Source organism: Hyla sarda, chromosome 9 (genome assembly GCF_029499605.1).
Source record: "Hyla sarda isolate aHylSar1 chromosome 9, aHylSar1.hap1, whole genome shotgun sequence".
In the NCBI taxonomy this organism is placed as follows: Eukaryota; Metazoa; Chordata; class Amphibia; order Anura; family Hylidae; genus Hyla; species Hyla sarda.
The window spans coordinates 88,457,586-88,480,055 of NC_079197.1; the positions used below are offsets into that span (position 1 = coordinate 88,457,586).

Here is a 22,470-nt window from a genome sequence, read left to right on the forward strand (position 1 = left end):
CGACCTGGTCACTACCGCCGCAGCAAGACCATCCCGCTTTGCGGCGGGCTCTGGTGAAAACCAGTAGTGACTTAGAACCGATCCACTAGCACGGTCCACGCCAATCCCTCTCTGGCACAGAGGATCCACCTCCTGCCAGCCGTCATCGTGACAACGGCGCTGTACGGTGCGTCATTAAGGGGTTAACACCTTTTTCTGTCTACCCCTTTCATGATGCCACACACCCCTGCATTAGCTCTTTAATGCCCTAACTGCTCCAGCTCCAAATGTCTTATAGAAACAACTTATAGTAAAAAACTGGGACTTAAATATAGCTAAAAACAGTGAGCTGTAACCAAATTGCGATCATCTACATTTCTGTTTGCTGTTTTCTAATTTAGGCTATTGCATCTGAGTGAATAATTGTAAAGCAAATGCTCAGTATATGCAGATATTAGGCAAAAGGCACTGTTTTATATACAAGTGACTAGGATCATAGGATCAGTGGATTAACTTTGTCGCCTCATTAAAGGGGTACTCCGGTGGAAAAAAATTTTTTTTTTCTTTTTTAAATCAACTGGTGCCAGAAAGTTAAACATATTTATAAATTACTTCTATTAAAAAAATCTTAATATTTCCAGTACTTATTAGCTGCTGAATGCTACAGAGGAAATTCCTTTCTTTTTGGAACACGGATGACATCACGACCACAGTACTCTCTGCTGACATCTCTGTCCATTTTAGCAACCGTACAGAGCAGATGTATGCTAAGGGCAGCATGGTGGCTTAGTGGTTAGCGCTACTGCCTTACAGTGCTGAGGCCTTGGGTTCAAATCCCACTAAGGACAACAATAAATATAGACTTATTATTATAATAACGTCAGCAGAGAGCAGTGTGTTTGTGATGTCAAATCCACCACATTTTATGTGGAAACCTTAGTAAATATGTTGGCTTTTTGTGAAAATGTAGGGAACACGCCCCTTTTTGGAGACCATGCCCTCTTTTCCAGGCGGCCACACCCCTTTTTCGGGTTTTCCCAGCAAAATGAAGAGTTAGTCGGGTTTTTTTCAATTCTGGTGCAAATTCTGGCGCAACATCTGGCGCAGACAGAATTTCTGGCGCAATGGGACAGAATCTGGTGCATAACCCGACAAAACATGTTTGGTTTGCAATAGTAAACGAGGGCCAGTGTCTCAGACACGTCTCAGAAACTGTGCGACAATATGCACCAGGAAAATCCAACTAACCCGACATTGCATTGTGAAAAGCCAAAAAAGGTGCGAGGTCTGTTGCAAAGGGGGTGTGGCCGGCCCCAAAAGGGGGCGTGGTTTCATAACCCGACCTATTTACTATTGAATTCACAGAAAATCCTGTGAATAAATGGCTAGAAATTTCCACCTTGAAAAAGCTGGTCAGAAAATGTTCCCAACATGTAAATCTGTGATCCCCATAGTAAATGGAGAGGAATCCTACAAGTCTGAAACAACATTTCACACTACTAAAAACCCTACACTTTTAATAAATTAGGCCCATTATTTTCTTCCTTTTCTTCATCCTTGTGTGAGAGAGCAATGTGTCCTGAAACACTATGATACATGAATCGTTTTTTGATATTGCTGTGGTGTTGGTTGAGGCATTGGTGGAGTTGTTGAGTAGTGCGCCCCACATATTGCTTTCCGCACTTACAGTTAATGAAATAGATGATGTACGAGGACTGACACGTTGTATTATACTTGATGGTGTATGTGCTCGTAAATGTGTTTTTTCGTGTTCTAGCACAAACACCATTTTTTTACATTTATACACACCCTTCTTCAGAGAAATAGAACTGGAAGATGAGGTCATCTTGGTTTGCTTTCTGATTCGACTTGGTGCAATCATGTTGCGCAAAGATGGTGCCCTCCGGTAAGTTAAGCCAGGTTTTTCAGGTAGAATGCTTTTTAGATAGGGGTTGGATTTTAAAATACCCCAATGTTTGTTTAGAATTTTTTTTTATCATGTGATGACCTCTTGAATAGGTGGTTGTGAAGTTAGTATTATACTTTTGTTGGAATTTTTTAGTTTCATGTATTGTTTCTGGATTTTCTTTTTCTTTCTTTTTCAGATCTTGTGAACTGTGTAAAATAGAAGACAGGCAATCATCCTGGGTGAGTAGCTTTGATTTAAAAAATGCATCGTCCACCAATTTTTTGGGTATCCTTTCTCAGAAAAGTTTAACAAAAGTTGAGTCTTTAGTGCAATTCAGCAAAATTGGCCGATAATGGCCGATAATGCCCGCTTAGGAAAGGGATGTAACTATTTCACTGTCTTCATGTGCAACAATTAGATCCAGAAACTCAATGGAAGTTTTTGAGTTTTTAGGAGTAGTGTTGCTCGCGAATATTCGGAATGCTAATTTTAATAGCGAATATCGCATATTCGCTAATTCGCGAATATTGCGAATATAGCACTATATATTCGCAATTACGAATATTGTTTTATTATTATTTTTTTTAACAGTACACATCACAGATAATTCCTCTCTCTTTCCAGCTTGTGTTTGGTCCAAAGAAGGCTCTAATACTACTGTGTGAGACTGGCGCGCGAATATTCGCATATGCGAATATTCGCGAAGCTTGTGGGCCAATGAGATATATGCAGATACAGCTGTCAGAGGTTAGCAACATCCATAGCAACCATTATAGGAAAGTATCCCACCCCTTCACTATATAAGATTCCTCCCAGCAGCAGCTCCTTGCAGTTTCTTGTGGTGGATAATGTGATAGGACAGTGGTCTTCAACCTGCGGATCTCCAGATGTTGCAAAACTACAACTCCCAGCATGCTGAGAGTTGTAGTTTTGCAACATCTGGAGGTCCGCAGGTTGAAGATCACTGTGATAGGAGATAGAATACTGTCCGTGGACTCCAGTGTATGACCGTAAGCATTGGAGCGGTGCTCGCGTCATACACGGCTTGACCCTCCGGTAATAGCCGAAATCTGCGATCACACAGATGTTCGCCATTAACCCCTCAGATGCCGTGATCTGTACAGATCACGGCCTCTGCGGCAGTGCGCATGTTAAATTAGTTCATCAGATCGCCCGCATCGCTACCGCGGTGATCCGATCATCTGTAATGGCGAAGGTCCCCTCACCTGCCTCCATCCATCTCCTGGCGTCTCCTGCTTTGGTCTGAGATTGAGCAGACCAGAGCAGAAGATGACTGATAATACTGATCAGGGCTATGTCTTATGCATAGCACTGAACAGTATTAGCAATCAAATGATTGCTATAGATAAAAAGTGTAAAAAAAAGTTGAAAAATTTTAAAATAAAAAGTAATTAAAAATTGAAAAATCCCCTTCCCCCCAAAAAAATTTAAATTGTCAGTTTTTCCCATTTTACCCACAAAAAAACTAAAAAAAAAAAAAATATTCTTATGAAAATATTTGGTATCGACGCGTGCGTGAATGTTCAAACTATCAAATAATGTTAATGATCCTGTACAGTGAACGGCGTAAACATAAAAAATCCAAAAGTGCTGCTTTTTAGTCACATTTTATTCCCCAAAAAACTAATAAAAAAAGATCTAAAAGTTTTAAATATGCAAATGTGGTATCGATAGAAAGTACAGATGAGGTGCAAAAAAATGAACCCTCATACCGCCCTATATACGGAAAAATGAAAAAGTTATAGGTGGTCAAAATAGGGCAATTTTAGATTACTGATTTTGCACAAAAACGATTAGATTTTTTTAAAGCGGTATAAAAGTATCTAGACATGGGTATCATTTTAATCGTATTGCAGGGACACAGATGTGGAGGACGGGAATCCTGGCAGGGGCTCCCTTGTTCTTCCAGCGAAAACCGACTTCTGCACAGTGAGCGCTACACTGGAGGCGTGATGACACGGGAGTCAGGAGTAACTTGTATCAAAGTTTTTATTAATATCATAAAAAGTGGTACTACATAAAGACTATGCATTTCGGAGGGGCTCCCTCCTTCCTCAGGTCCAAGTTACAGTGTGCAGATACAGTGTTTGATATATACAAAGAACCATGAATACATTATTACATTAAACTTTTGAATTTTGGCGTGTCTAAACACTATTGGAGGCTGAGTGTGACGTCAGCCTCCAGAGTAAGTGTATGGTATAGGGAACTTATGGGCTAGTGCATAAATTCTGTGATTTTTTGCCTGTTGAAACCAATAGGCCCATTGTGGTCTATGGTGGTCTCACGTTATGTAAAACTGTAAGATAAGCAGGAGGGTCTCGGCAATACAGTGAATGGGAGACCCTGGTGGTGGTTCGAGTCCCGGGGTGGGAAAGGAGTGTTACAGTGTTGTGGTTAAGCTTTACTCGTGATTGACAAATGTAGGTCAATTGGTAATTAAGAAAGCCTTTGAACTGTGGGAACTAGGTCAATTGGCAATTAACTGAGTGTTTGAACTGTGGGAACTAGGTTAATTGAAACTGGATGTAATGTGTAAGGCTGGGAATGAATGAATGGCAGGTTAAGGAACATAGGGGGAGATTTATCAAAACCTGTGCAAAGGAAAAATTGTTCAGTTGCCCATAGCAGCCAATCAGATCGCTTCTTTCATTTTGCAGAGGCCTTGTGGAAAATGAAAGAAGCAATCTGATTGGTTGCAATGGGCAACTTTTCCCTTGCACAGGTTTTGATAAATCTCCCCCTATGTTCCTTATCCTGCCATTCATTCATTCCCAGCCTTACACATTACATCCAGTTTCAATTAACCCCAATACCCATGTTTGGTACCCCATTAACCTAGATCCCACGGTTCAAAGGCTTTCTTAATTACCAATTGACCTACATTTGTCAATCACAAGTTTAACCACAACACTGTAACACTCCGTCCCACCCCAGGACTCGAACCACCACCAGGGTCTCCCATCCACTGTACTGCAAAGACCCTCCTGCTTATCTTACAGTTTTATATACCATCAGATCCCCATAGACCACAATGGGCCTATTGGGTTCAATGGGGAAAAAAATCACAGAGTTAAAGGAGAACTCCAGAATATAGAAATTGTCCTCCATACTGCTGGCAGAAAAAATAAAAATAAAGATGTACATACCTTCCTTCGCTCCCCCGGGGCCTCTGGTAACCATCTCCGGTCTCCGCCACGATCCTCTTCCTGATTGCGGATGGTTGGCGAGCTACACTGTGCTCAGCCAATCACCAGCTGCAGTGAAGTCCCGACTCGGCTGGTGATAGGCTGAGCGGCAGTGTGAGAACGCTTCAAGACACTAAATTCTTCAATATACCAGAATCTGGTGCTGGGGCCGAAAACATCACACTGCCGCTCAGCCTATTGCCGGCTGAGCCGGGACTTCACTGCAGCAGGTGATTTGCTGAGCGCAGTATAACTCGCTGACCACCAGCAACCAGGAAGAGGATCACGGTGGAGACCGGAGTCGGTTACCTGAGGCCCCCGGGGAGCGTAGGAAGGTATGTACATCTTTACTTTTTTACTGCCGGCAGTAGGGGGGACAATTTTTATATTCTGGAGTTCTCCTTTAATGCACTAGCCCATTAGTTCCCTATACCATTAAAGAAGGGAGGGCTCAATATTCGCAAATATTCGCATATGCGCATATATTTGCGCATATGCGCATACATTTTCGCATATGCGCAGAAAAACAATGAATATAACAAATATGCGAATTTCACCAATATATGACGTATATTCGTCCATATATTCGCAAAATATCGCGAATTCAAATATGGCCTATGCCACTCATCACTATTTAGGAGTAAGAGAGATGCTCCGGTCATTCTCGTTACTCTCCTGGATTAGCATGTCAATCTGTTCTACGTTTCCCCGCCATAAAATGAATAAATCGTCAATATATCTTCTATTAACAACCATATGTTCCCGAAAAAGTGGATTACAGGTGATAAAACGGTCCTCGAAGCACCCCAAAGACACGCCAGAATTTAGGAAATCCAGAGATATCCACACACAGCCTCACGTTATCTGCACACGCTACTGGCTCCGCTGTTCTCCTTTTAGGAGGTGACTATGCAACAAGATGCCTGGAGTCATATAGAATACTTACCTAAAAAATGGTCTCTAGGGGAGAGCGATTATAGGTCTGGACGAGACCTTCCAGGTACACACTATAGCAAGTGCTGGTTTAGTAGCCCACTTCCTTTCCATGATGGCTTTTGCTGTGCTAGCTTGCTGTCTCCCATACAGCACGGCCCAAGTGATTGATGCTTCGAGTTCTGTGTGGGGACAGCGAACGGCTTCTGTGAGCCACCGCCCCAACCTAAATTTGAAGACAGCAAACAGAAATGTAGATGATTGCAATACAGTTACAGCTCACTGTTTTTAGCTATATTTAAGTCCCAGTTTTTTACTATAAGTTGTTTGTATGCATGCTGTTTTAATACATTGTGTTCTTATATTTATATATGGTTTTTATCACTTGCATTTGGATTAGTAATATTGCTGATATTTAAATTCAGCCGCTCATTTTCGCAGGCTTTGTGTGTATAAAATGACATCATGCTCGATATGCAAAAAAAAATGGAAACACAAAGGGGAAACAATGTGCCGTAAATGTATTCAGATAAAAAGGAAGAAAACGAGGTGAAAGAAACTTGCTCACCTTCTGGTGTTGTGCAGTGAGCACACCACCATATCGAGCTTGTGTCCCGTTCCAAAGGGAGTAGTGAGATCAGGGTTGTGCAGCTCACACTGTGGCAACCTGGAATTCCTGGACGTCTGGAGAATGCAAGTGATGAAGATCCCCGGGGCTCCGGTTCACGTGGTGAAAAAGGTGTGTTTGAGCGCTCACTCCTGTAGATTAGCTTAACTGGGATCGTGGCAGTAGAAAGGTAGCCGGACACGGTTAAGTTTAAGAGATAATAACCCGATTTCATTTGGGTAGAGCGGCGCTTTGATTCTCTTACTTGTTCCGCTCCCCGAACGGAAAGCCAGGCTAATACTAGAAACACCTCATTTGATCTGCAACCTAGGTATTATTCGTTTTAAATGTAATTTGTTTAAAATTTATGTTTGCTTTGGATTTGAGATATCCTCAGCACCGTGCAAACTGTATTGCATATATGCATATATGTATTTTATTCTGTACCCGGTAATTGCTGTTAAATTTCGCTGGCTTTTTTTGCATAAATCAGTGGCCTCTCACATCTGCCACATCATTGGATCTGCCGAAGAGGGGGTCCCACCGCTCAAAACGCGTTATCTGTGATCTGCACAAATAAAATCCGGTTATTATCTCTTAAACTTAACCGTGTCCGGCTACCTTTCTACTGCCACAATCCCAGTCAAGCTAATCTACAGGAGTGAGCGCTCAAACACACCTTTTTTACCACGTGAACCGGAGCCCCGGGGATCTTCATCACTTAAAATGACATCATGTAACACTGACCAATCATTGGACCTGAGGTAGAGGGGGGCCCACCCCTTGAAACGCATAGTCCTTAGCGCTGTTACCAATTAAACCTTTTTATTGTTTATTATTTTACTTGTCTGCATCGGTCCTTCTTCTGTGATACAGTTCTCTACTAAGAACTCTGCAACCACGGGTGAGCGCCACAAGGAGTACCTTTTTACCTACTTCTGTGGGATTATCACAAGTATCGTCAGACCGACCTGAGGATCTCTCCAGAAGGGACAACTCCTGACAGCACCCTGTCTACCTGGCCACTGAGTTGGGCTACACACTCTATTAGATGTTGTGTTCTCAGCACAACATCAAAAGGTTAGCATAACCATATGAACTGCTCTTGACTTAATATATGTTGGAGTAATGGCACATAGTTGCGCATTCCATCTGTCTCCTTTTTTCTATTATACCTCATAGTGCATTTCGGCTTGTGAGCATTAGTTAGTGGTGGCTAGTAGAAGGTTTATGCACAGTTGCAAGACTCTGGTGGACTCTACACCTTGATGTCCGTGGGACTCCAGAGGCACCAGCAGCTTCAAATATCTGTTTGCTGCTATGTAATATTATTTTAGCAGCTGCTCTCTTGATCCAATGCATGGATCTGGCTGAAATCTTCCACAATGTGGCTTTATCTGCACAAACCGTCTGTGGTTTGAATCAGCCACAAATCTCTTAATAGTGTGATAATCATGGTTTTTGTGAAATATCTAATGTTTTCATACCTCGCCCAAGGCATTGGACTATTTCACTCTTTTTTCGGCAGCTGAGAGATCCTTTTCCTTCCCCATATTACTTGAAAATGGTGCTCTGCTTAATAATGTGGAACACCCACATTTAGTAGTTTTTCCTTAAATTGGGATCACCTGGCAATCTAATTATAAGAGGTGCTTGAGATTGTTTTCAGTGATCAAAAGAGCCCTGAGACACAATGCCATCCATGAGTTCAACTGAAAAACAAAATATTTCATCTTTGTGACACTTAAATTGAATTTGCATAATAATTGTAGTGCGCTGCAGAAAAGCTTAGAGGGAAAAAAAAAGGAAACAAAATAGGTGTCACGGGTCAGAGGTTTATACAACATAAGTTACTGATATAATGTTAGCGGTATATAGAGTAGAAATAAAAGAAATTAACCCAAAAAGGAAAAAACAATTTCACAGTCACCGTTAACTGTAATGTTAATAAAACAAGATCTATTATGTGGATGGTTATTTCCCTACTGTGCTGCTCTGTAGATCTAAAGCTTTCATTTCATTTTAAAGTCCTTCTGTGAATTGCCATCAGCGCGCACAGAAGCAAGGACATGTTGTTTGCTGGTGTTGGGCTGCAGGAAAATGTACTGCATAGTGCAGTTGCTGTCTGCTAGAGGTTCTGACCATTCCTTTCCTTTGAGAGGTAGATTTGATTGTTATTAATGAAGATAATGCATGTATTAACCGAACTAATCATAGCAAAACTATTCAATTCTAAAGCACATCACTATAATACATTGGGTACATTAATCATTCCTATATTATGTACAAGGGTTTAGCTGCTACAGGCAAAATGATCTGCTTCTGTGCTCTGAGGCAGCGGTAAGCCATTTTAGGGCTATGTCTTTAACCATCTAAGATACTAAAGTTGGCCATACACATAAGATAGCTATTTAGCCAACAGCTGTCTTCCATGACTCACCCTTCAAAATGTCTGTTCAGTTTTGCTTACCAGGCTTATTGAAAATCTGCTGCCAGACACCTCAGCGTGTTGTTGCATTTTTTCAAGGTCTGCACTAAAATTTGGTGTGGCTTTGACTGACTGGCTATGGATTGTTTCTGAGCATGTGACTGCAGGTTCCATGCTTTTATGGCAGGTGGTAGTGGATCCTCTGGACCTGTGTGGAAGATGATGTGAGCCGTACAGGGGAGCAGAGTCTATGGTGCCACTGGTTTTCACCAGAGCCCGCCGCAAAGCGGAATGGTCTTGCTGAAGCAAATCACTAAGTTGTGGTGGAATATAGAGTTTGGAGGAATATAACAAAATTTCCATGTTTCCTCAAGGTTTGAGGGTACAGATTTTGCCTTCATGGGAGGTGACAGATTCCATAAAAAAAATATGGGAAACCGGTCTTACACATTGTTCACGTATTCTTAAGAATCTGCTGATTGAACATGACAAGGAATTATTGGCGAGTAAAACGGAGAGGTTGAGAGGATTGGAAATACAACTTCTGACGTTTAACCAGGAATTATTGGTTAGGCTCTTTCAGCATGAATTAAAGAATGTGTTGGATACGTTGGAAAAGGAAGTTATTGAAGGTAAAAAAATGGAAATTTATTGGGGACCGTAGTGACTATGAGAAGAACACAGCCTATAGGTGAAAACATCATGGAAATCGTAGATTTAGGAGGAAAGGGTATGTGGCACACAGATGCAGGGTCAGAAGGGGGGAGACGTAAATCCCCAAAAACTGACCCCCAAACATTGGGGACCAGCTCCCACTTACCGTAAAAAAACAGAACAACAAGTAGAACAGCTCCAGGAGAAAGTTCCACCAGGACTCTCTACTTATCAAGGACACAATGGGGATAATGTACATGACTAGAGATGAGCGAATCGAAACTGACAAATCGAAATTCGTTACCAATTTCATAAAAAATTCTAATCGCTTCTTTAAACTCCATTTTGTACAGTCCAGGCTCCAGGGTATCTAAAATGGCGGATCCACATGTCAGGACATGGGGCAAGGAAGGCGGGAATGACGGTAGGCGGGATGTGCAAAAATAAGTTGTTTTTTTAAGCGTGCTGCATCACATTTTTTCTGCCCTACCACATGCCTACACTAAGTAGTGTACTATTTTGTAGCTGTTAATCTGTCAAGGGCCTAGATACTGGGAATGTTTTCCAGGCAAAAGTAATCACCGGTTGGTGTTTTAATCCAATACTTCTTTTTTAAGTGTACTGTAGCACATTTTTCTGCCCTCTTTGTTCCACAACAAATCATCTGCTGTTTATACTAGTCTGTAGACGGTATAATACATACCAAGCAGTCCATTCCAAATAGTCTGTGAGAGAGTGCAATTTTGGGTTTAGTACACAGTGACTGTGTACTGCTGGTGTAGTGCAAAAATATGTATTTTTAAACATACGGTAGCGCATTTTTCTGCCCTCATAAGTGCATACCACATACCTACATCAAAGTAGTGTACTATTTTGTACCTGTTAATCTGTCAAGGGCCTAGATACTGTGAAAGGACAGCCAAAAGTACACACCTGCTGCTGTTCTAGACAAATCCTGTTTTAAGCATAGTGAAGCGTATTGCACTCCCCTCATATACGCACTAAGTAGGTCAGGCAGAAAAGTGCCAAGACGTGCACAGAGTAATGGCAGAGGCCTAAATTCATCTGGCAGAGGTCACAGCAGACTTGCAGTGGCAGCAGAAGTAGCAGTGAGAGGCCTGAGCTCCCGGTCATGTCTCGACCAGCAACCTATCTGCTGTCATTGATTGGTTAACATGATCTTCCACTTCATCACAAGTGACATCTGATACCCCCAGTCAACAGTCATTGGGTTCCTCAGACACAACCCTCAGTTGGCATGTCCCGGGAGCAGTCCCTGTTCTCCCATTGCCTCTGTCCTATGCTGTTCACTCCCCTACAGAAGTATCTTATGCTGTGGGTTCAGTTCCACTATTCAGTGAGGTTGATCTATTAGAGGAAAGTCAACAGCTACTGCTCAGCCAAGCAGTGGAGAAGACATCCGCTGCTTTCTCCGCTAGGCGGGCAAGTAGTGATGAGGAGAGTGACGTGGGAGGCAGTGTTGCCAGCGTTTAGGCTCCTGAAGCAGACACTGTCGAGGAACCTGAGGAGGACATCAGTGATGTGCAGACATAACTTGATGATGATGAAGACAATCGCACTTGGGAGTCGGGTGCAGAAGGGGCTTCATCATCATCAGAAGAAGAGGTTTGCAGGTTGTCCATGAGGCAGCAACTGAGCCAGCAAGGTGGTAGCATGATTGGCAGTCAGCATGGTGGCAGAAGTGGAAATTCTGGAGCCAAGTAGGTCATATACGCTTAATGTGCTCCTGTCTAAGTTTCTGGTGCTGCAGTCCCTCCCTTTTCAAGTGGTGGAGTCTGCACCTTTCAGAGAACTGATGGCTTGTGCCGAGCCAAGGAGGAGAGTGCCAAGCCATCATTTCTTTGCAATGAAGGCAGTACCAGCCCTGCACAATTTTAAGGAAGAGAAGGTGGGCCAGTCTTTGAGCCTGTCAATGTGTACCAAAGTGGACAGCAGAACTAACATGTGGAGCTGTAGCTATGGTCAGGGACAATACATGTCCTTAACGGCTCAATGGGTGAATGTGGTTCCTGCACAGTCACAACACCCACTTGGACAGGTCACGCCACTTCCTCCTCCATGCTCTCAGGCCGTTGGTCCTGAGACAGTGTGCGACTCCGCCTCCTCATCCTCCACCACGTCCTCAGCCTTTACTGCCCAAACAAGTCTCAGTGTCCCTTCAGCATGCCATGTGTGCAGGGCACGGCATTGTCACATGGTTTGCCTTGGTGAACGGAGTCACACAGGGGAGGAACTGCTAAAAGTCATTCATATAGAAATCGGAGCATGACTTACTCCACGAAAACTTGAAATGGGAACCATGGTGACTAACAACGGGAAGAACATCTTGTCTGCACTGCGACTGGGAAGGCTGAGCCATGCGCCCTGCACGGCGCACGTGTTCAATCTGGTTGTCAAGGGGTTCCTGTTCCCCCCATTTGCAAGACATTCTAACAATGGGAAGGAAACTGTGCATGCACTTCAGCAACTGGTACACCGCAAAGCACACCCTCCCTGAGCTGCAGCATCAGAACGGTATTTTTTACGGTATACATATCTCCAGCTGTTTTATTATGATGTGTTATAACTCCTTTACAGATGTGGCATGTCCACATGTCTCTATTATGCTACTTGTGTGACCACTATTTTTAATCGCGTACTAGTTGTTGCGATTATGGTGCGTTTTTCTGGTTATATGTGACGGCTTATTTGCCGCAGCTTTTATGATCTCCTACTGTTCCTCTCTATGTATACATAACCTAGAGAGGATATTTTGCACTATGCATTTATGTTTCAGTTATACAGATAATATTCACTTCTATTTACTCCGAATTATTGTTATCTACTCCCGTTGTCCATGTCTGCCGTTAGCCAGTCCGCATTTTAGGTATGCTTTCACTAGCAATTAATCCACTACGGTTCTTACTTTGCTGTGACGCGCCTGCCGGACCAGATCTGATGTCAGATGCCGGACTCCGAGGCCATTGGTTCTACGGTATGTTTCCAATATGGTATTTGATATATAAACGGGCACTGTCCGCTTATGCACTGCCATGATTAAGGGCTCATGGATTTGAACCGTCCACAGTAAAGGTTACGTTTTATTTTTCTGGTCAGCGAGCTGAACTTCTCACCTTCTTTCTACATCCCCCAACATAGTCTGGTTTGTGACGTTGCCACACGTTGGAATTTCACCCTCCATATGTTGGACTGACTTTACGAACAGAGAAAAGCTATCAATGATTTTTTGATGATCAAAGCAGATAGGGGACTCCCCTGTGTAACTTCAATGTGAACCAGTGGCAGCTCTTACGTGACACCTGCCATTTGCTCAGGCCCTTTGAGGAAGCCACATTATTAGTAAGTCGCCAGGAATACGGGATGAATTACGTCATTCCACTGCTTCATTTATTACAACACCTGCTGGAAATGATGGCTGGTCAGGACACTGGAGATGTGGTGCCTACATCTCACAACCACATGAGCCCTGGGGGGCTGAACTGGAGGAGGAAGAGGAGGGGGAGGGGCAGAGTGGAGCACAGTTTAGATTTCGCCAAATGGGCGATTTTTCTAGTAATCTGACAGGAGAGGAGGAGCAGGAGCAGCCAGAGGACCTAGAGGGTTATGAGGAAGGCGAGACAGGGGACCCAGACAACCTGCAGCAGTGTGCAGTGCAGATGGAGGAAGGGAGTCCCTCTGAGTCACGTGCACAAATGGCACGATGCATGCTCACTTGCTTGCGTAGTGACAGCCGCATTGTCATGGGATGACATCTGGCTCTCCACCTTATTGGATCCTCACTACCGCCACAAAATAGGGGCCTTTTCTACACCCACTGAGAGGGAGGACAAACTGACCTACTACAGTGGCATCCTATGTTGTCAGTTGGCCGATGCCTATCAGCGCCATTGTCCATCCTCTCACAGGTCTGAATTGGGGGGCCCCTTGCGCTCAACTTCCACTGCCATGGCTGCTGGGGAGGGGTGGGGTGGCAGGAGCAGTACCAGCTCCATCAGCAACAGCCTTCAGTCTCTGATGAGTACCTTTCTTCATCTGCATAGTGAAGCAACTCATCATCTGCAGGTAGACCTGGAGCAGGACGTGAACCAGCAGGTGGTGGCATACCTTGACATGCCCATATCAACACACCTTTTAGATCCGCTGGACTTCTTGGCAGCCAAACTTGATTTGTGGCCGCAACTAGCAGAGTTAGCCCTGGAAAAGCTGTCCTGCCCGGCCAGTAGTGATTCATCAGAGCTGGTGTATAGTGCGGCGGGGGCCAAAGTCACCCCAAGGAGAACTCGTCTGTCCACGAAAAATGTAGAGAGACTGACGTTTGTGAAGATGAATCAGGCATGGATCAGCCAGGATTTCCACCCACCAATGCCTGATGCATCAAAGTAGATTGACCATGGTGCCACACCAACTCTTCACAAATATGGATAGTGCCAAACAGATTTAAGGCGCTGCTCCCCAGTTACAAACATTCGTCCGCATCAGACCTTTTTTCATCCACCTTTGTCATCGGGTACTGGTATTGCCACCATCTCACCACTCTATCACCGGATAACTTTCAGGACTCCTGATGCTGCTGCTGCCACCTCCAGGCTGTGCTATTCAGCCACCATATGGTCTTTTCATGCTTCACCACCTCCAGGCTGTGCCATTCAGCCACTATATGGTATCCTCATGCTTCAGCCAATTCCAGTCTGTGCCATTCAGACACTATATGGTCTCCTCATGCTGCCACAAACTCCGGGCTGTGCCGCTCAGCCACTATGTGGTCTCCTCTTTTTTCAGTCACCTCCAGGCTGTGCCATTCAGACACTATATGGCCTCCTCATGCTTCAGCTACCTCCAGGCTGTGCCATTCATACACTATATGGTCTCCTCATGCTTCAGGCACCTCCAGGCTGTGCCATTCAGACACTATATGGTCTCCTCATGCTTCAGCCAACTCCAGGCTGTCCCATTCAGCCACTATATGGTCTCCTCATAGTTCAGTCACCTCCAGGCTGTGCCATTCACACACTATATGGTCTCCTCATGCTGCCACAAACTCCAGGCTGTGCCATTCAGAAACTATATGGTATCCTCATGCTTCAGCCACCTCCACGCTGTGCCATTCAGACACTATAGTATCTCCTCTTGCTGCCACAAACTCAAGGCGGTCATTCAGTCACTATATGGTCTCCTCATACTGATGTCACCTCCAGGCTCTGTCATTGTGCCGCCATGTGACATGTGACTCCTTGTTAAATTTGGTCCTGTGGACATTAAAAGTTGGGAATGTAATCTTAAATTTCAATTTCAAAATCTTAAATTTCAAAATCTCAAATTTCAATTTCAAAATCTTAAATTTCAATTTCAAAATCATAAATTTCAATTTAAAAAAATCGATGTAATATTTTCAAGACTGAGGCCCTATGGTCGTCAATGTCATATAGTAGCTGTGGAATTACCACAAGAATCCAATTAAACAGGTTGGAGCGATCACAATGAACCATTACTGATTAAATGAAACAAAGTTCCACAAAAGAGTAAAACAGTGGGAGGGGGGGGCGTGGGCGTTTGGAGACACGGGCTGGAACAGTGGTAGCTCGCCATCGCGGCGTACCGCCAGCTCGATGCTCACCAGAATGGGTACTCAAAAAATTTAAATAAATTCAAATTAAATTCAATAAAAATTACATTTTCTACTCATGCTGCTGCCAGCTCCAGACTGTGCCATTCAGCCACTATATGGTTTACTGATGCAGCTGGGCCTGGGACATTACCCAAAAATATTTTATGGTAGCACTAGCTACCATAAATCTTCACTTTCAATTTTAAAATTCATATTTCAATCCTAGGGATTGTGAAGCCCTATTGTCTACTCATGCTGCCGCCAGCTCCAGGCTGTGTCATTTAGCCAATATATGGTCTCCTTATGCTGCTGGCACCTTAAATTAAATTATTATTTTTTTAATATATCTAAAATCTTCAATTTAAAATTTCAAAAATATATTTAATCTTCTCTATTGTGAGGCCCTATGGTCAGGCTGTTGCCACCTCCAGACTGTTGGGGAGATTTATCAAAACTTGTGCAGTGGTAAAGTTGCCCAGTTGCCCATAGCAACCAATCAGATCGCTTCTTTCATTTTGCAGAGGCCTTGTTAAAAATGAAAGAAGCAAGCTGATTGGTTGCTATGGGCAACTGGGCAACTTTTCCTCTGCACTGGTTTTGATAAATCTCCCTCTGTGTCGTTCTGCCACTATATGGTCTCCTTGTGCTGCTGCCAATTCCAGGCTGTGTCATTATGCCAGATTATGGTCTCCTCATGCTGCTGCCACCTCAAGGCTCTGTCATTGTGCTGCCATGTGACTCTTTTTTAGATTGGGTTTTGTGGTCATACAGTATTAGTTCAAAGTAAACATCGGGATATTCAACTTGGGAATCTAATAAAAATCTTAAATTTAAATTTAAAAAAATCAAAGTAATCTTTTCAAGACTGAGGCCATATGGTCATCTATGTCATATTATCTGTGGAATTTTCTCAAGAATCCAATGAAACAGCTTGGAGCATAACTGATTAAATGAAACATTCGCACTTTCATAGTCAGGGGGGTGCTGAGAGGCAGGGCCTGGAACAGGTGGTATCTCATCTGGCGGAGGACTGCCAGCTTGATGCTTGCCAGAATGGGTACTCCAAAAAATTTAAATAAATTCAAATTAAATTAAATTAAAATGACAAAAAAAATCTCATTATTCTCTTCAATTTTGACACTATATGGTCTCCCTGCTGCCGCATCGATGCTCTGCAGCAGTGATTCTAATAGCAATGCCTGTAATCTGCATGTCATTCTGAATAACAGTATTATTTCATTAACACAGCACACTCCCTATGTCCTGTGTTAGGACAAGGAAAAGTGCTCTACACCCCTATTGAGGCTCTCTGTAGGCCAGAAATAGACGTTTTTAATACAGTTTTGCCGCAAATAAATTTGGACCGAAACAAATTTTTTCTGAACCTTCGGCGAGACGGCCGAATCGAATTTTTCAAAAGTTCACTCATCTCTATTCATGACTAATTGGAATAACAGGTTATTAATCTTTCAACTTATAAACTGTCTGATGATGAAATGTCCGTACTCCACAAGGGACTGTCATTTTCACCAATGAACAAATTTAATAGCTTTGAAGTAATTAAGGACACCTATCTGTTTTGCAGAAAGTTGGTACTCAAGCTGCTACATGCTCAACCTGAATCGATAACTGGATTGGAACATAATGACCAGCAGATAGTTTGTGACCTCTTGGATCTTTTACAGGATAATGAGGTGAGCAGTCAACAGGGTAGATTCTCATGTCGGGTTCCATCCAGGACCTCCTCCCCCCCCCCCCCCCCCCACACTTTCCCTTTTTCCAGCTGTCCAAGTCTTTTTTAATCTAGAGAGAGGGAGGAAGGCGCCTCATGTGCGGGATCAGCAGATCTTGTTGGTGGGGGTAGGGGACGGTAATTCCCAAGCCACTTACCAAAGTTGGTTGTGCGCCCACACACAACAAGGTAAAGTGCAGAAGGAGTAAGGAAGAAGGTCCACTGCAGCCCTCCTGGGTAAGAGTAGCCCTCTTGGCTGCCTGATGGTTCCTCTCTGCGCCAGACAAACTCCTGACTCCCTGGTCTTTCGGTTTTGATTTAAGTCTTTTTTAATGTGATTAAGAACGATGTATGACGGATATCCTCTGATTTACCTACAGGACGCAATTTGACTCCTAGGGAATCACAGGCATTGAATAAACCGAAACAGATTTCGGATTTTCTCATAAAAGAGGCTGATAAAGGTGGCAACATTGTGCTTTGGCCTATCGACTCCTAGATTACAGAAGTGGAGAGACAATTAAAAGAACACACAATACTACCAATATATATATATATATATATATATATATATATATATATATATATATATATATATATATATATATATATATATATATATATATAATGGCCCATTATAGCAGGTAGAGGTAGCCTTTGAGAAAAGGCATGCATGTTCATAGATTTCTTCCTCCAACCCATGGTCAATACTTTTCCCTCTTACATACGTGATTCGATTGATCTAATCCAGAAGATCCAGGATTTGCAGGTACCAGATGGAACGTTATTGTTAGGATTCGGCTAGCTGGATGTGGATCTTCTGTTTCAGCGAGGGATTGGCGTGGACCGTGTCGGTGGACCGGTTCTAGGTTGCTACTGGTTTTCACCAGAGCCCGCCGCAAAGCGGGATGGTCTTGCTGTGGCGGTAGCAACCAGGTCGTATCCACCGGCAACGGCTCAACCTCGCTGACTGCTGAGAAGGCGTGGGACAGAAGGACTAGGCAGAGGCAAGGTCAGACATAGCAGAAAGTCGGGGGCAGGCGGCAAGGTTCGTTGTCAATAACAATAGCAGAAGGTCTGGAACACAGGCTATGGACAACACTAAACGCTTTCTCTGGCACAAGGCAACAAGATTCGGCAAGGAAGTGCAGGGGAAGTGAGGTAATATACACAGGGAGCAGGTGAAAGCTAATTAGACTGATTGGGCCAGGCACCAATCACTGGTGCACTGGCCCTTTAAATCTCAGAGCACTGGCGCGCGCGCGCCCTAGAGAGCGGAGCCGCGCGCGCCAGAACATGACAGCCGGGGACCGGGACGGGTAAGTGGCTTGGGATGCGATTCGCGAGCGGGCGCGTCCCGCTATGCGAATCGCATCCCCATCGTGAATGTCAGTGCAGCGCTTCCGGTCAGCGGGTCTGACCGGGGCGCTGCAGAAGGGCGAACGCCGCGAGCTCTCCGGGGAGGAGCAGGGACCCGGAGCGCTCGGCGTAACAGTTATTAGTCACTTGTTATGTCGAATCACTGTACTCGAATATCCGACATCAGGATGTGTTGGAGGCCACGAGGGGCTTCCTGGAATTGCTCGGTGTGCCCCATCCTATGCCAACCTCACATGTACCCATCGCAGACCTTTCAATACGTTTCAGGATGGTTTCGTTTTATAGACAATGTTTTCTTTTTATGGACATTCATGACTGATTTGAGTAGAAATGAATTGAATATTTTTCTTACATTTCACATTTCTGATTTTGCAGTTGAATTCCTGGATTTACAGATCAAGATTCAAAAACATCATCTAATTACCGACTTGCATCGTAAGGAGACCGCAACTAACAGCGTACTACACTTTTTTTTAAACTTTCATCCACTTCATACACCCCGAGGTATACCAAGGGGACAGTTCCTGAGAGTTAAGTGGAACTGTAACATAGTGGAGTTATTTAAAGCACAATCACAAGATTTGACTAAGAGATTTTGTAAACATTGATATCCAAAAAAACCTATCACGGGCCTTCCAGAGGGCAGCACGATCGAATAGAGAGACATTGTTGGTGCCTGCAGCGAGGAGATCTGATGAAAAACTTTGTGTCATCTTGACATATCATAATCAGTGGAATAAGATGAAATCGATTTTTGAGAACAATTGGAACATCCTGATGTCTGATAGCAGAATACATGCGATCATTCCTGAAAGACCATTGGTAGTGTCTCGGAGAGCACCCAATCTACGACATATTGACACGGAGTAATTTCCAAAGATCAACTGCCAGTATAGGAAGAGGAGCCAGATGCCAGGGTTCATATGCCTGTTGCGATTGTAACATTTGCCAGTATATGACAGCCACAAGGACTTTTACTTACCCGAATAATGACCAACAGTACCGGATTAAGGGGTTCATTAATTGTAAGACCAGTAATGTCGTATGTGCATTGACTTGCCCATGTCACAAAATCTATGTTGGGCAAACCAGCCAGCAACTGCGGAAACACATTCAAAAGCATTTATCCACCATTGGACTAGCAAGGAGGGATGTGGCTCTGGATAGAGCACTAACATCGGTATCTTCCCATTTTCATCGGTACCATTCGGGACATACAGCAGGACTAAGGGTTGTGGGATTTAGCTGTAAACTCCGGCATTGATCTGATAGGACAAATAGCTCTCTCCTGTACAATTTAAACTACGCGCCCCATAAGAAGCAAAAAAAAAACTCATCACACGTCGGCACTTCTAACATTGGGCATGTTTATTCCCCACAGATACAACCAAAACATCGCTGATTGGTCACCTTCTCTAAAGTTACACACTGATTGGCCACTGGATATGTGAAGAAAACAGCGGGAACCACGATTTACACATATTCAGCCTGAAATTTCCATTGGCCGCCAGAAGAAGTGACGTCGCAGCCGGCTCCATGCGGATTGGCTATTGAAATCTAAGAATGAACGAGCGTATCCATCTGAAACACGACACACACTTGGATAATAAATAGCCCAGCCCCGATAAGTGAGCTATCATGCCGCAATACATTTACGCCTTAAAAGACTACATAAACCTACATACTCCATACACCTTTCTTTGTGGAATTTTAATTACATTGTATTGTATGCTTTGTACTATGTTTTCATGAGATTCAGATATGCATTTTTAACAAGTTACATAAGTTTATTTGTCACGCCCCTATGTGGGCTGAATCTGGACTGGTTGTAGCTCCTTTTTACCATTTGCATATGGCGTCTCACTGTATGCACCTTACACTTTGCGATTGAAAAAGGGGGAACTTACCCTCGAAATGCATTTTGCATGTCTGTTATCTCAATTTATATAACAATAAATGAGATTTTATACCCAAAATGACTGAATCCGCATCCTGATCTCTTAAAGGCAGCACCATAGCAAACCACTTTTTACTTTTTTGCAGCTACCCCTGGCATGACTCGACCACACAGGCTGCTAGGTGTAACCTGACTCAGGAGAGATGACACGTAAAGAGGCTGGCAGAACAGGCGTACAGAAGCGTAGTCAGGATGTAGCAAATGTAGCAAGGTCAGTAGGCTGGCAGCACAGGAGCGTAGTCAGGTCACAAGTGGAGTAGTCAAGAACACAGAAAGGCAAACACAATGACTGCTTTCTCTGAGGCCCTAGGCGCGTACATGCCCTAGGAGTCGGGACACATGCGCCGGCAATGAAAGAATACAGGAGGAACAGCAGATAGGGAATGTGATTGATGGCCTGAGAATCCTGTGCCTGCCAGCAGAAGCGGACGAGGCAGGGGAGCGCTCACGGCCAGAGTGTCCAACCGGAGCGCTAGGTGTAACAGTACCCCCCGGGTCTCCCCCCCTTTTTGGATCTGAAACTTTTTTTTACCAAATCGTGGTCCAGGATATTCTCCTCTGGCTCCCAGGACTTTTCCTCAGGACCGAAACCTTTCCAATTGACCACAAAATAATGTCTCCCTCTCACGGTCTTAGTTGCCAGGATCTCTATGACCACAAAGATGTCCGAAGACCCCGACACAGGAGTAGAGATGATGCGCTTTTGTGAAAACCTATTGATGATAAATGACTTGAGAAGGGAGATGTGCAAATAATTAGGAATGCGTAGAGAAGATGGTAAACGGAGCTTGTTGGAGACCGGATTAATTTTCTGCAAGACCTTGAATGGTCCAAGGTAGCGAGGACCTAACTTGTAACTGGGGATCCTGAAACGGATATACTTAGAAGAAAGCCAGACCTTGTCACCAGGGAAGAAAGTCGGAGGAGACCTTCTCTTTGTCACGATTCGGCTGGCAGGAGGTGGATCCTCTAAGCCAGAGAGGGATAGGCGTGGACCGTGCTGGTGGACCGGTTCTAAGTTGCTACTGGTATTCACCAGAGCCCGCCGCAAAGCGGGATGGTCTTGCAGCGGCGGTAGCAACCAGGTCGTATCCACCAGCAACGGCTCAACCTCTCTGACTGCTGAAGATAGGCGCGGTACAAGGGAGTAGACAAGAGCAAAGTCGGACGTAGCAGAAGGTCAGGGCAGGCAGCAAGGATCGTAGTCAGGGGCAACGGCAGGAGGTCTGGAACACAGGCTAGGAACACACAAGGGAACGCTTTCACTGGCACAATGGCAACAAGATCCGGCGGGGGAGTGCAGGGGAAGTGAGGTATAAATAGGGAGTGCACAGGTGAGAATACTGATTAGGCCTGCTGCGCCAATCAGTGGCGCAGCGGCCCTTTAAATGGCAGAGACCCAGCGCGCGCACGCCCTAAGGAGCGGGGCCGCGCGTGCCGGGACAACACAGACGGGGAACGGGTCAGGTACGGGAGCCGAGATGCACATCGCGAGCGGGCGCGTCCCGCATTGCGAATCGCATCCCGGCTGGGAGTAATATCGCAGCGCACCCGGTCAGCAGGTCTGACCGGGGCGCTGCGAATAAGAGAACGCTGCGAGCGCTCCGGGGAGGAGCGGGGACCCGGAGCGCTCGGCGTAACAGTACCCCCCCCCCTTGGGTCTCCCCCTCTTTTTGGAGCCTGAGAACCTGAGGATAAGACTTTTGTCCAGGATGTTGTCCTCAGGTTCCCAGGATCTCTCCTCAGGGCCGCAATTCTCCCAGTCGACCAAGAAGAATCTTTTACCTCTGACCGTCTTGGATGCTAGAATCTCCTTCACAGAAAAGACGTCAGAAGATCCGGAAACTGGAGTGGGAGAAACAACTTTGGGAGAGAAGCGGTTAAGGATGAGTGGTTTAAGGAGAGAGACATGGAAGGCATTGGGAATACGGAGAGAAGGAGGAAGAAGGAGTTTGTAAGAGACAGGGTTGATCTGGCACTTGATTTTGAAAGGACCAAGATAGCGTGGTCCCAGTTTGTAACTGGGGACACGAAAGCGGACATATTTAGCGGAGAG

General features: G+C 44.5%; 1 long non-coding RNA gene across 3 annotated transcripts; it reads left to right on the top strand.

The window, feature by feature from the left end:
• The first annotated feature begins 222 nt into the window (after positions 1 to 222).
• LOC130291220 (uncharacterized) lies at positions 223 to 20,425 on the top strand. Of its 3 annotated transcripts, none has more exons than XR_008847830.1 (4): positions 223 to 2,127; positions 7,514 to 7,717; positions 16,931 to 17,039; positions 18,833 to 20,425. It is a non-coding gene; the product is annotated as an uncharacterized LOC130291220 (long non-coding RNA). The 3 variants fall into 3 exon arrangements; XR_008847831.1 differs by lacking the exon at positions 223 to 2,127 and adding an exon at positions 2,848 to 3,886; XR_008847829.1 differs by lacking the exon at positions 223 to 2,127 and having other exon boundaries at positions 7,318 to 7,717.
• Positions 20,426 to 22,470: the final 2,045 nt, after the last annotated feature.